The sequence below is a fragment of the Heloderma suspectum genome, chromosome 6 (assembly GCF_057233095.1).
Source record: "Heloderma suspectum isolate Gila_16-S chromosome 6, 16-S_ref, whole genome shotgun sequence".
NCBI lineage: Eukaryota > Metazoa > Chordata > Lepidosauria > Squamata > Helodermatidae > Heloderma > Heloderma suspectum.
In genome coordinates, this window is record NC_139463.1 from 89,728,422 (window position 1) to 89,742,626 (window position 14,205).

At 46.6% G+C, this 14,205-nt stretch overlaps 1 pseudogene; it reads right to left on the minus strand.

Moving 5' to 3' along the window:
• Positions 1 to 1,115: 1,115 nt before the first annotated feature.
• Positions 1,116 to 12,599, minus strand: LOC146341774 (vomeronasal type-2 receptor 26-like; annotated as a pseudogene).
• Positions 12,600 to 14,205: the final 1,606 nt, after the last annotated feature.

Sequence of the window (14,205 nt, forward strand, 5' to 3'; positions counted from 1 at the left end):
GTTCCTTCATGGACATTGAAGATGGCTTTTCCCTGAAAGATGTAGGAGGGTACAGGAAATAGAACGTAGAAGCAATCTGTCCGATGACAAGGTCTCCCCGTTGATAAAACTCATGCTTACTGCTGATATGGTCACTCACTCTGCGTTCACAGGAAGGAGTCTTCATGCTATGTTGAACAGAATTTGTCTTGCACACAAAATGAGGTAACAGCACAAGCAACCACACCACCACCAACATCCTTTGGAGGTCAGAAGATCCCGTTTAGAGACACATTCCCCTATTTTCCTCTGGATTTTTTAATGTCTCAGATTTGCATGTTTATAAACTGCTTTCAATGAGAGCTGACCTTATGTATTGTATTTATTATTTATTTGTGATATTTATATACCACTAAGTATAATAAAATACATAAGGGGTTTTCATATAACAGTATATATATAAATTAAACCCCTACTGAAAAACCGTTAAATTGATATAAGGGAATATGCACACCAATTCCTCCATTTTAAAATTTCTGAACATAGAGCACTTTTTCTTACTACCTCACGCACACATGAAACCCCGTGAAATATTCAACCCTTTCCAGTACTGATGTATCAAGCAATATCAAGAGAAGGAGGAATGCTTTGGGGAAAAGATGGAACTGGTAGGTGCAGATATCTCAAGCTACTATTCATATTTTAGCTCTGTAGAAATGCCAGTAAAACCAGCAGTACCAACATCCCTGAAAATAATCAGCCCTCTCATCGACACAGCTTTTGGTCCAGCTCTGAGTATTATCGGTGGCTTTTATAACAATGTTATTGCTCATTTTTCTTGAGGCCTCTAGACATCCCTTGGGGCTTAGTGAGCAGGAGAGTTAATCTTACTGATAATTTCAGGGAAGAAAAATTGCTTCCCATGTGCTGACGTTATTGTGACACTGAAAACAGCCAAACAACTGAAGCAGGAACAGGTGGTATGTGGCCTTGACTTTTCACCCATTCTTTGCCCAGAGCAAAGGTAATCTCAGATGACTTCCTGCTCAGTTTAGGTTGATGTGAAGAACACAAAGAAAAGTGCTATCCTGCAACCTGTGGATATAATTTTGTATATCCGCAGGCTGGACCAAGACTCAGAACTTGTGAAGTTCATGGTTGTTCTCAGCAGAGGCAGCAGGATGGGAACAGGATGCCAGTGCTTGGCAGTGAGGGGTGCAGTTGTTCTCTGTGGCTGCAGAAGAGGGGGCAGGATGGGAGCCAAGAGCAAAGCACCATGGCGCTTCCCTCTTGGCTCCAATCCTGCCACCACTGCTGCTGAGAGCCACATTTGGGCATGGGGTAGTGGCTGCCACTTTTGCCCGATTTGGCATGCCAAGTCGCACATGAGGAGGGAGTCATGGACTGGCGTCTGTGAGGCGGATCTGGAGGAATGCACCAAGCTCCAGCCCCCAGACGGACACTCGCAACATCCCTCCCTATCGGCCAGCAAGGAAAAGAACAAGATCATGGATTTATTTTGCCTCAGCAGCTTTGCTTGGATGTCCTGCTGTAAAATTGCCCCGTGACACCGACCTAGGTTCTGAGCTGACTACTGTGGGCAGTTCTACCCTCTCAGTGCATGTGCGCAGTGTGATACCCTTCCAGCAGTCCAGATCCCTGCCAGTTGTTCAGCACTCAGTTTCACCTGGAGGATGTCTGAGACCTGCTAGCTTCACCTGTAATTTACCCTCTTGACATTTGGGCTGCACCTCACACAGATTTTATTTCTGACTGGCTCAAGTTTCATCACTGGCCAACTTGCTATAGGAAAAAGCTAGCTTAGCTTGGCAGCCAAACAACATTGAGCACTCAGTGCAGTGGAAAATGTGATACTCCAAAACGTTAAGGAAGTCAGAGAATTTAGACAAGGCACTGGAAAGCATTATTTGTGTATCCAAGAAATACCAAAGTGAATTTAAATCATACGCCAGGGAAGTTAGAATCACACACTCAGAAGTCAATGAAACGGATAACTCAAGCCTTGAAAAAAACAGTGATATAGAGCTTGATGCAGAGAACATGGAGTGTGTGTGTGTGTGTGTGTGTGTGTGTTTGAGTCATATGAAATATACCATGCAAGACATAAACAGATCAATAGCATCATTGAGGGAGACAAATCTTGGACATGATTACTGATGAACTGAACAATATCCACCAGGTTGTGTGGTTGTGTGGTTGGGTTTTTTGTTTTTTTGTTTTTTTGCCACCATCTGAGGAATTACATCTAGAAATTTGGTAAGAGAGGGAGGTTGTTGTTGTTTTTTTAATGCTATCATGAGAAAGCACTGGGCTTCTATCAAAGCAACACTGAAAACATATGGAATGTGGATTTAGCCAGAGGAAGTATGTCTCACTCCCCTTGTAGCCTGTGGGATAAATGTGTAGCAGGTGTGTAGTCACCAGCCAAGTCCTTCAGCTGACAATTATGAGGGAGCAACCCAGAGTGATCTCAGTAGAACTTATGGATTAATAAGAATGGAATCTGATTCCCTGTTCATCGATACAATGGGCCAGGTTTCGCTGAGAAGTAGGGGCAATATTTTTCCTTCATATGCAACGCAGACTAATGCCTCATACATTTTGGAAAATGAAGGTTGATTCTCACATTCTTCCAAAGCTTTTCTCCTTCATTTTGTTCTTTTTATTTGCTCTTTGATGTTTAGGTCAGGCCTCAACACTATAATGTAGCATTTGGGGAAAAAGATGCAAGCCAGTAAGCCAACACTGGAAGTTAGGATAGAGAAGATCTCCACCGCCACCAAATATTTTCCTTTGGTACTGAGGTAGGCTGGAACAAAGGAGAGCCAAACACTGCAAAAGACTAACATGCTGAAAGTGATAAATTTGGCCTCATTGAAACTGTCTGGCAATTTTCTGGCTGGAAAAGCGACTGTGAAGGTAACAATGGCCAGAAAGCCCGTGTAGCCCAGGACAGTGTAGAACATGGTGACTGAACCTTCATTGCATTCTGCTACAATTTCCCCATTCAGTGAATGCATGTCCATATCTGGGAATGGAGGGGAAGTGCTTATCCAACTCACACAAAGCCCTGTTTGAATAGAGGAGCAGGACATGACTATAAAATTGGCCAACCTGTTCCCTACCCATTTCCTCATTCTGGATCCTGGATTGGTTGCCATGAATGCCAGAACCACAGTGATGGTTTTTGCCAAAAGAGCAGAAAGGGCAACTGAGAAGATGATGCCAAAAGCTGTTTGCCGGAGAAGGCAGGTCATCCTCTTTGGCTGTCCGATGAACAGCAAGGAGCAGAGGAAGCAAAGAAGAAGAGAGATGAGGAGGATATAGGTGAGGCTCCGGTTGTTGGCTTTGACTATGGGAGTGTCCTGGTGCTTCACGAAGTTTCCAAGTATCAAAGCTGTGATCACAGCAAAAGCAACAGCAGATAAAGACAACAAAAGCCCCAAAGCTTCTTGATGGGAGAGATAGCTTATAACCTTGGGAATGCATTGATTCTGCTCTATGTTTGAATAGTGATCTCCTGAACATTCAGTGCAGGAATCCATATCTGAAAAGGAAAAAGTAGCATTTTTTTTTATATGAGAGAAAGACAGCTGATACAATCTAGGGAGATAGTAGAGGCCTTAAAGCAAAAGTGTAGCATGGTTCAAAGATCCTATCCTTATCAGACAACACTGCCCACATTCATCTGCATTTATCAGGGGTGTGTGAAAGTCGCTTACCTTTTTGAAGGGGTGATTCGTGGAGTTGGGGGAGGTGGGAAATCCTAACCCATCCGTCTCCACTCTGCAGCAGCTCTGCGGAGTTGCCGGCCGGGTGCATTCACAGGCGTGTGGAGCCTGTGGACACAAATGGCGGCGGCTAAATTTGCATCCCTGCAGAGGCTGTGATAGGCTATATAAATATTTATGTAGCCTATCATGGCAAAAAGCAGGGGTGCAAATGGCGTAGCGGCTGCCATTTGCACCCTAGTCTTTCACCGTGATAGGTTATGTAAATGTTTACGTAGCCTATCATGGCAAAAAAACAGGAATGCAAATGGCGGCAGCTGTAGCCACCGCCATTTGAGTTCCCTTTTTTTGCAATCATAAGCTACATAAATATTTATGTAGGCTATCACAGCCTCTGCAGGGATGCAAATTTACGTAGCCTATCATGGCAAAAATGGGGAAGTGAATGGTGGCTGCAGATGCGGCCGCCATTCGCAAAGCAGAGCGAATGGCACCAGGTAAGTGCTCTGTTTCACAATTGCCATTTTATTTCTCAGAAAATGGCGACTGCAAAGCTTGACAAGGTGGCCGGGGTGAGTGCAGGCGATTTGCAGAGCATGGGTAGGGGGCAAGGGGGGGCAGGGGCTTGGCAAGCATGGCTTGGGGGTGCAGGTAGGAGGAGGTCGACTGTATTTATGGATTGAATTGGGCACCCGTGCCATCCCTATATAGCAACCCTGCTTATCCTGCTTATATTATAATAATATCCCTGCTTATATAATAATACAAATAGTAATATTAATATTATTAATAATAATAATAAATCCCACATCAGAACTCCAGAGAGGGAAATACAATCCAAACAATTCCAGAGTTTACAGTTAAGTTCACTCTCATTCTTTTGGCTCACAAAACATCATCACCTAGGGATGTCAGAGAATTCCGCTACAGATCTTGGTGAGGCCAAATGCCAGTGCATTCGGCCCCCCCAAAATCTGTGGCGGAATGGCCTGCCAACCCCCCCTCGGATCCCCCCCAGGACGAGACTTAACTGGGGTGGATGTTCTGGGCGGTGGCGGCTGGTATTCTGACCAGCTGCCACCACTGCCATTTGCAGTCTTGTTGTTTGTTTGTTTGTTTTACAGAGAAGTGGTAGGCTACGTAAAGATTTATGTAGCCTATCATGGCTGAGTTAAAAAAAAATAAAGCGTACGCAAATGGCGGCGGCTACGGACGCCGCCATTTGCGTTCCTTATTTTTGGCCATCTTAGTCTACGTAAATATTTATGTAGACTATGACGGCGAAAATAAAGGGGAACGCAAATAGCATAGCGGGCACTATTTGCATCCCTTTTTGATTCGCCGTTTTAGCCTACATAAATATTTACGTAGGCTAAAACGGTGAATCCAAAAGGGAAGCAAATAGTGCCCACTAAGCTATTTGCGTTCCCCTTTCTTGTCTTCGTTTTAGTCTACATACTACATACTTTAGTCTACATTTGCATACATGGTTTTTTTATTTTTGTTTTTTTACCCAGAGCCTTTCACGGCCGGAAATCTGGCTGCAGACGTCTCTGGCCTGGGCCTGGCCGACTGCTCCGTGGAACCACCGCGGAGCACAGCCGGCCGTAGGGATGGTAGAGAATTCCATCATGGATCACGGTGAGGCCGAATGCCAGTGCATTCGGCCCCCCGAACCCCGTGGCGGAATGGCCTGCCACTCCCCACCCCCCGCAGATCCCCCCCGGGATGAGACTTACCTGGGGCAGATCTTCCGGGTGGTGGTGGCTCTGGCGGCGGCAGCAGAGGTGGCCGGTTTTCCGACCGGCTGCCGCAGCCACCATTTCCATTGTTAAAAAAAAAAAAGACGTGATAGGCTACGTAAAGATTTATATAGCCTATCACGTCTGCCTTAAAAAAAATACGTAAATATTTACATAGACTATGACAGCGAAAATAAAGGGGAACACAAATAGCGTAGCGGGCGCTATTTGTGTCCCTTTTTCATTCACCGTTTTAGCCTACATAAATCTTTATGTAGGCTAAAACGGCAAATCAAAAGAGGACGCAAATAGCACCCACTACGCTATTTGCATTCCTCTTTATTTTCGCCGTCATAGTCTATGTAAATATTTACGTAGATTAAGATGGTAAAAAAAAGGATCGCAAATAGTGGCGGCCGTAGCCGCTGCCATTTGCGTATCCGGTTTTTGTTTTTTTTAAAACCCACCCAACCATGATTGTTTTTTTTTTAAACCTAGCCATGATAGGCTATGTAAATGTTTACGTAGCCTATCATGTCTTTTTTTTTTTTACACAAGTCTGGAAATGGCGGCGGTGGAGGCCCGGAAGATCCACCCAAGATAAGTCTCATTCTGGGGGGGGATCCGTGGGGGGGCAGGGGGGGATCCGTGGGGGGGCAGGGGGGTGGCAGGCTGTTCCGCCACGAAGTTCGGGGAGCCGAATGCACTGGCATTCGGCCTCACTGAGATCCGTGGCAGAATTCTCTGACTTCCCTAATACAATCCAAACACTTCCAGAGTTTACAGCTAAGTTCACTCTCACTGTCATTCCATCTTTTAGCTCAGCAAAGGTCCTGTCTTGTTTCCCTTTTACACCTAGCTTGTCCAACCCCCTGGTTGGAGTGGGTGCATAAGAATTAGTCATCTTCTTGAACTATCTCTAAGCCCTCCTGGGAATTTCTTTCTTTAAATTCCATTACAAAAGGTATGCCAGGAAACTTACCAAGGACTATTCAGGAAGACTTTTAGTCATTCTGGCCCCAGTGACCTGCTCCTTTCAAGTTCCACACCAGCATAGAACATGTCTGCCTGCCTGCCTACCTGTCTATCATCTTTTCATCAATAAGTGTATAAAACGTTCAGAGACACAGATGTTCAAGGGTCAGTAACCTGTTCCTACTCCTTCCAAACCAAAGACCATGCCAACTTTCATTATATCAGTTTTGCATGATATTATATGATACGTAGCATGCTTGATATGTGTGCAGATCTATGACATTTACCCTTCTGATAAGAAATCTTCCCTTGAGGACATGGGGCACAATCGTAACAGCAAAATGGCTCCCCTTCCTTCTTTTTCCTGATGTAACCAGGATGGCAGTTGTCATTACACAGAGAAATGGGCAGCACCTAATCAAAGACATTGGTAGAGAGTGGTTAGGTCTGAGATAAAGCTTTTTTGAGAGTTGTGATTTCACTTGTGAAGTTCAGGTGAGGGGGGGAGGTGTCCCACCTCGCCCGGCCGAAATTCAGGCCGAGGGGGGAGGTGCCCCGCCTCGCCCGGCCGAAATTCAGGCCGGGGAGAAGCGCCCCGTCTCCCCAGCAGTGAAAGAAAAAGTAAAAAAACCCCAAAACCCTGTGATAGGCTACGTAACGATTAACGTAGCCTATCACGGCTAGATTTCCAAAGTTAGCCGTGATAGGCTACGTTAATTGTCATGTAGCCTATCACGGGTGACTTTGGGGGGAAAAAAAGCGCATACGCAAATGGCGGCGGCTCATGGGCGCCGCCATTTGCGTTCCTTATTTTGGCACGTATAGTCTACGTAAAGATTTACGTAGAGTACGGCGAAAATAAGGGAACTATTTGCTTTGCCCTTATTTTCGCCGTAGTCTACGTAAATCTTTACGTAGACTAGATGTGCCAAAATAAGGAATGCAAATGGTGGCACCCATGGGCTGCCGCCATTTGCGTACGCACTTTTTTTTCCCCAAAGTCACCCGTGATAGGCTACGTGACGATTTATGTAGCCTATCACGGCTGACTTTGGAAATCTAGCCGTGATAGGCTACGTAAATTGTCACGTAGCCTATCACAGGTGTGTGTGTTTTGGGTTTTTTTTTACTTTTTTATTTTGTAATGGCAGCGGTGGCAGCCGGTCAGGAGACTGGCCGCCGCCCCCGCCACCAACGAAACGCCGCCGAAACGCTGCCGGGACCCGCCGCCAAGAGGGACATTCGCTGAAGGTAAGTCCCATCCCGGGGGGGAGCGGGGGGCCAGCGTAGAATTTCCCCAACACTTTCGGGGGGCCGAATTCCTCAACGCTAGGCCTCCCGAAGATTCGTGGAGTCTCCGCCATCCCTAGTTGGAGTTGATAAAATTTCTAAGCAGGTGACATACAAGAGTATCCAATGACTGTCAAAATATAGCGTTAATATATACAAATAAAAAGAAACAATAAAATGGGGAAGTGGTATGATAAGGAATATCAAAACAGGGAAAGCTTGTTTTATCAGCATACTGCCCTTGATCACCCAATGACCACCTCCAACTGCATCATATTGATCTCCTACCACATTGGGGATAAAATAGTGTGCAGTGAGGCTCCTCAGCTCCCATGTTATGTCATGGGTCTGAGGCTCACTCACCCAATATTATCTCTAGTGCTCACACTGTGTGTAAAAGCTGAACCTTCATAAAATGGTGTCCCAATGTCACAAAGGCAGTGAAAAGGGATACTGTGATTGATGGTATCAAAAGACAATGAGGGATCAATAAACAGCGATAGGCTTGCACTCCTCCATCCTTCAGATGTCAGAGAATTCCCCCACAGATCTTGGTGAGTCCGAATGCCAGTGCATTTGGCCCCCCGAAATCTGTGGCAGAACGAAGCCCGCCGCCCCACCACCCCCACCAAGGTGCACAAAACGGAGCACTTACCTTCGCTGCTTTGCGAAGGACGGTCGCGTCTGCGGCCATTGTTCGCTTCCCCACCTTTGGCGTGATATCCTATGCCAATACTTACGTAGCCTATCATGGCTAATGCAGGGACGCTATTTGCGAGGAGCATGTAGCCTATCAAAAACAGGAGCACACGTATCCTATCACGGCAAAAAAACAGGAACGCAAATGGTGGCCGTCGTAGCTACCGCCATTTGCGTCTGCAGGCTCAGCATGCTTGTGAATGCTCCCAGCCGGCGCCTCCGTGGAGTTGCCACGGAGCGGAGCCACCCGGGTTATGATTTTGGGGGGATGTGCAGAGCGCCTCCCCCCCACACAAATCACCCCCTTCAAAAAGGTAAACCAAGGCTTATTCCATCTGCAACCTGGGCCTGAAGCCAGACTGAAATGGGTTAAGGTAATCAGCTTCATCCAAGAATGCCTGAAGCCTGCACCCCACTACCTCCTTCAAGACTGCAAGGACCACTAGAGCATGTGATATTTCTATAATACTTTAATATTACATAGATGGGATCTTCACAGCCACTGTGTGTCCAATATTAAAGTTAGGGATGGCTGGCTTCTCTACCTTCCAGTTCGTTGGGAAGCCACCCACAGTGAGGAGGTGATCTGTTCCTCCCCCCGGAATCCTGTTCGGCTGGCTCCATGGCAATTCTGCCAAGCCACCGGCCAGCTCCGACGTCCTAGTGATCTGGCTGCCATGCAGTATCGCTGGCTGAAGGGGACTTGACTTGAGTGACTGCAGATGCAAATGGCGTCCTGGATGCCATTTTCTGCTGTAAAGGCCTTAGTTTAAGGTAAATGCTACTGTAAATGACTGCATTTAGCTTAAACAAAGATTTTTACGGCCGCAAATAGTGTCCTGGATGCCATTGGCATCTGTGCTTTTCACTCATGCAATAGGCTATGCATATATTTGCGTAGCCTATCAGGTGAAAAAACTGGGCTGCAAATGGCATCCCTGATGACATTTGTGGCTGTAAGGGTCTTAGTTTAAGCTAAATACAGCCATTTACAGCTGCATTTACCTTAAACTAAGGCCTTTATAGCCGCAAATGGCATCCTGGGCGCCATTTGCATCCACCGTCAGTCCCCTTTAGCCATCAACATGGCATGGCGGCTATATCACTGGCAATTTGGAGCCGGAGGTTCCGGCAGAAGAGGATTCCGCGGGGAGGTATAGGTAAGTGTTCCATTCTGCCACAGAGTCTGGGGGACCAGATTGTTTCAAATCTGGCTTCATTGTAGTCTGTGGCAGAATCCTCCACCATCCCTAATTAAAGTTATGGAAGTTACCTGGAGCTTAGGCTACTCTGCTATCTACCCCAGTGCAGTTCCTTGTTTAGTCGCTAGTGACTAGTATCTCTAAGAGTCATTAAGTAATAAAGGAATAAAGCCTTGGAAAGAATCCTCATCATCTGTTTCTTGAGTAGGGATGTATGAAAGTCACTTACCTTTTTGCAGCTTGGATTCGCGGTGGGGGGGAGGCGCTCCGTCCCTCCCCCCAGAATTCTCCCTGGGCCGGCATCACTCTGTGTATCTATGTAGCCCATCATGGCAAGCCAAAAAACCCCACAACAGCGTATGCAAATGGCGGTAGCTACGGCGGCCGCTATTTGTGTTCCCTTTTTTTAGCCATTTTAGCCTACGTAAATATTCACGTAGGCTATTATGGCGGGGGGGGAGGGGAACGCTAATAGTGGCACCATTCGCAAGTCAGCGCGGACGGCAGCAGGTAAATGCTCCATTTTGTGCACCTTTCATGTGTTGGGGAGGCTTTGTTCCACCACGGATTTTGGGGGCCGAATGCACTGGCATTCAGCCTCACCGAGATCCGTGGCGGAATTCTCTGACATCCCTAGTCTTGAGTTGGCGATTGGAGGGGACTGTAAGAGGCAGCTAGGGTGCTCCTGACACCTAGAGTTGTCCAACACCACATGTGAAATCACTTTAGTTAGCCCAGCCAGGTAGGCCTTTGGGCAGCATGCTGTGAAGTCCCCAACAGCATCCAGAACCTGTCTATTTGGCCCAGTGCAAGATGTAGGCCATCATAGCCCGTGGCAGGGTGATGGATTTTCCTGGTGACCAGCATGAAAGAGTAATAGATTATGGAGACCACCCCCAGCCTTCATGCTTTTTTTTTTCAGTACGGTATGTGTTTGTGTATCCCCAGCATCAGTAGTGTGTCTGTGGTACTCCTTACCATATGTAAATTACCTTTCTGTTGTGCCAGTGAGTATATGTGTTAGGTGCATGTTTGTGCTAGGGTTGAGCCAAAACAGCCATCCCTGTTGGGCTGGAAACTGGGAGACTTCCTTTTGGCTTTGTTGTTGTTGTTGTAATCCAACAAACATATGGCTGCATGAAACAAACTATGATTTGCAAGTGACAGAGTGATCATGGCACACATTGCATTTATCATACATATATATTTTTGGCAGCACACATACATCAGCACTACAAGCAAGGAGAGAATCCTCAGAAGGAACAAATATTTGAACATTCTTGAAGAAAGCCTGAACTGGCCAAGCAGTTCAAGAAGTGTGTGTGTGTGTGTGTTAGAGACAGAGGCCAAGGTGCACATACACACACACACACACACACACACAGAGAGAGAGAGAGAGAGAGAGAGAGAGAGAGAAACTGAGGTGGGTGGTGTGTGGACAAGGTTATGTAGAGGTGTTATGGAAGACAGAAGCACTCTGTCTGAATCTGAAGCCCTATTCCTTGATTCGCCTGACTGTGTGCAAGCCTGCAAGGCTGATATAGGCACAGGGATGTGGGCACAGACATGTTGTCTGGCTTCCAGTTAATCCTTCAGAATTGTGTACAAACGTCCTAAAAAGCCTGTGCAAGCACAAAACGTTAGGGCAATGAAAAATGGAGACATGGTGAACTGGTTCACATTGAGACAATAGGAGAGGGTGGTTAATGGTTTAATGTCCACGTACGCACCCCCTCCCTCACTGGAGCCCCGGTCTGTGTATAATTTGTAGCCTGACATTGTGGGATCACATCTCATAACTGAAGAAATCAGCACTGATCACAGAATGCCGTTGATTTCCTCTGCAAAACCCTTTGAAAACACTGATGTACTTGCAGCATTCTAGTTTCAGAATGACACTGAGCATGCATGAGATAACTTTGCCAGCATTTGCTGCCCTGGGTTATAATGGGACAGGAAAACCTTAATATTTTTAAGCTACTGCTCAGAACATCATCAAACCAATAAAAACACACCTCTTCAACAAGCATGAGGAAAGGAGTTTTCACCAAAATGGGAAAGAATGATAAGCCATACTGGAACTGGAGGAAAAAAATAAATACATGTGCCAATTGGAAGCACTGTTTAACAAACTGTACCAGTGACCGCATTAACAGATTTATTTGAATGTTTGTGCAATTGTAGACCGCATAAGGTAGAACATGGAAACCAGGTTTTTAGTTATTAGCTCAAGTGGTGTCATTTTGATAATCAATATAATTTTGAGGTTATAGTGGCGGAGGTGTGTGTGTGTGTGTGACTCACCTCAACTAAACGGGCACTCCCCTGCCTCTTTAATTCCTTTTGTGGTTCTATTGTTGCCTCCTACCTATGTATGCTGAACATGACAGGTGATGTGAAATAATTTGTAAACAAACAAACAAATGGACCATTTGTGCTACGTCTTGCATGCTTTTTCTGGTCTCACCTGGTTGAATGTCCTAGGCCACACAATATTTTTATCACGGACTGCTAACTTTTTTCCGGGAGGAGCTTGTGGATTGAACATTCCCACTTTAACTCTCACAAAAGATTGATTTGGGAAAATGATCCAGTTTGTAACATCAAATCCTGTGACAGCATCTCCATTTTCATCAAACTGCACTGTCTCTCCTGCACTGTTGTTGCATGAGATGCCCCTTAGAAAGGGATGGAGCTACATTCAAAGAGGAAAAGATACTAACAGACAGCAAAATGTTTTCACAATTACATTGACAAGTACCTAGCGTAGATATGTTGAGATTACTTTGGGTATGTCTCACTCTTGCTTCCTGAATGTTTTACCCCAGTGGAGGGATGGACTGTCCAGGTCCTCCAGGTCCCCGCTGCACCTCTGCCCCTATTTGAGGGGCTGCTGGATCCATTCACAACCTGCTTGCTGAGCTGCCCGCACCGATCCGGAGCTGTCTGCAAGCACCCATTATTCCCGCAGTGGCCATTTGAAAACAAAATGGAGACTTGGGAACTTCCACAAATGTAATATTGCACAAATGGCAGAAGTAAAGGCCCCATCTATGCAACATTACAGGCCTCAATGGCCCATTTACACCTCTATTGCAAAATAGCCACCACGGCATCGTCCGGTTCTTGCAGACACCTCAGGATAGGTGAGGCGGCTCTACAAGGGGGAGTGCAAGTGTGGGCAGGGGCTCAGCAGGTTCAGTGAGCATGGTCTGGGGGCAGGAGTGAGGTGGAGGCCATTGGTATCCAGGACTGAGTTGGGCACCCTCTCCAGCCCGAGGGTTAAGTCAATCTCAGCGTGTATGTCCAAGTCAACCAGGCTACTAGTCCTAGGGTTCTCCAACTGCACATGTAATACCTCCACAGCCAGCTCAGGCAGGCAGGCCCTTGGACAGATGCTGGGAAGTCCCCGACAGGAGCCACAATCTGCCAGCTGGGGAGCAGTGCTATCCCTGCTTCAGCATTCTGTGGCTTGACAGATGCAAAACATTTCCCTTGAGAAAAGATTTCTGCCCCAGTTCTGTAGTAAAAATGTAACCTAAAAGCCATTGTATGTGTCTTAAGCAGCACATAGTACTGTAAGAGCTGCGCATGCCTGGAATGAGCAGACAGTAACCCTAAGATAAGGTTGCTAAGCGAACCGCTGGCAACCAATCAAAAGTAACACGCTGGCTGAGGAATGCAAGCTAAGTGATAAAACTGTAGCGCGGAGGTTGCCCAGGGTCGACTCTGCTTTGAGCGTGAGCTCCTTTGTCGAACTGTTTGCAAACAATAAAATCGAGTTGGACCCAGCCTGAAGTTGACTCTCCTCTTTGGGGCAAATTGGACTAGCCTCCAGGGGGCGAAACTAGCATTTTGTGCAACAAACTGGCGAGCAGTCAGGAGTCCCTTGGACCACCCTGGGGTCAAACGACAGAACCGGCAAAGGTGCCTGTGGGGCGCGCCGGACCGCCTTTGAGGTCTGCCACGGCACCAGAGAACGGGGGTCAGGACACCCAGGAGGTTAAAGGCGTGGACTCCATTGATTGAGTCAACCAGGCTGAATGGGTCTGAAGAGACGGCACTAGGGTGTTGGGCAGAGTAAGTACTTGATTTCCCTTCTGTCTTTCTGTTTGAGTTGCCTTCGGAGCGTCTGAGGTTTGTCAGACTCTGTGTAAACGTCTGAGGTTTGTCAGACTCCGTGTCAGTGTCGGAGGTTTGTCAGGCTCCGTGTATGGTTTCAAATAGAGGTAGGCACAATGGGGGTGGGTAGCTCCCGTTTAGAAAGCTCTGCCACTCCCTTGGGATGCATGCTAAAGAACTTCAGCAAAGTCAAGCGTCTGAGGTTTGTCAGACTCCGTGTACTAAGATGTCGAAAGGCAAGCTGGTTACACTGTCAATTGGACTGGCCAGCATTTGGAATTAGTTGGCCAGACATAGGATCCTTTGGTGTAAATCTTGTAAATGCTGTATATAAAAATGTGGTGAATAATGGGCAATGGGATCACTTCGCCTATATTGATGGGTGGTTGAATTGGTGCGGAAAGAATCCCCCTTAGTTACAGAAGTGTAAATGTGTAAATGTGT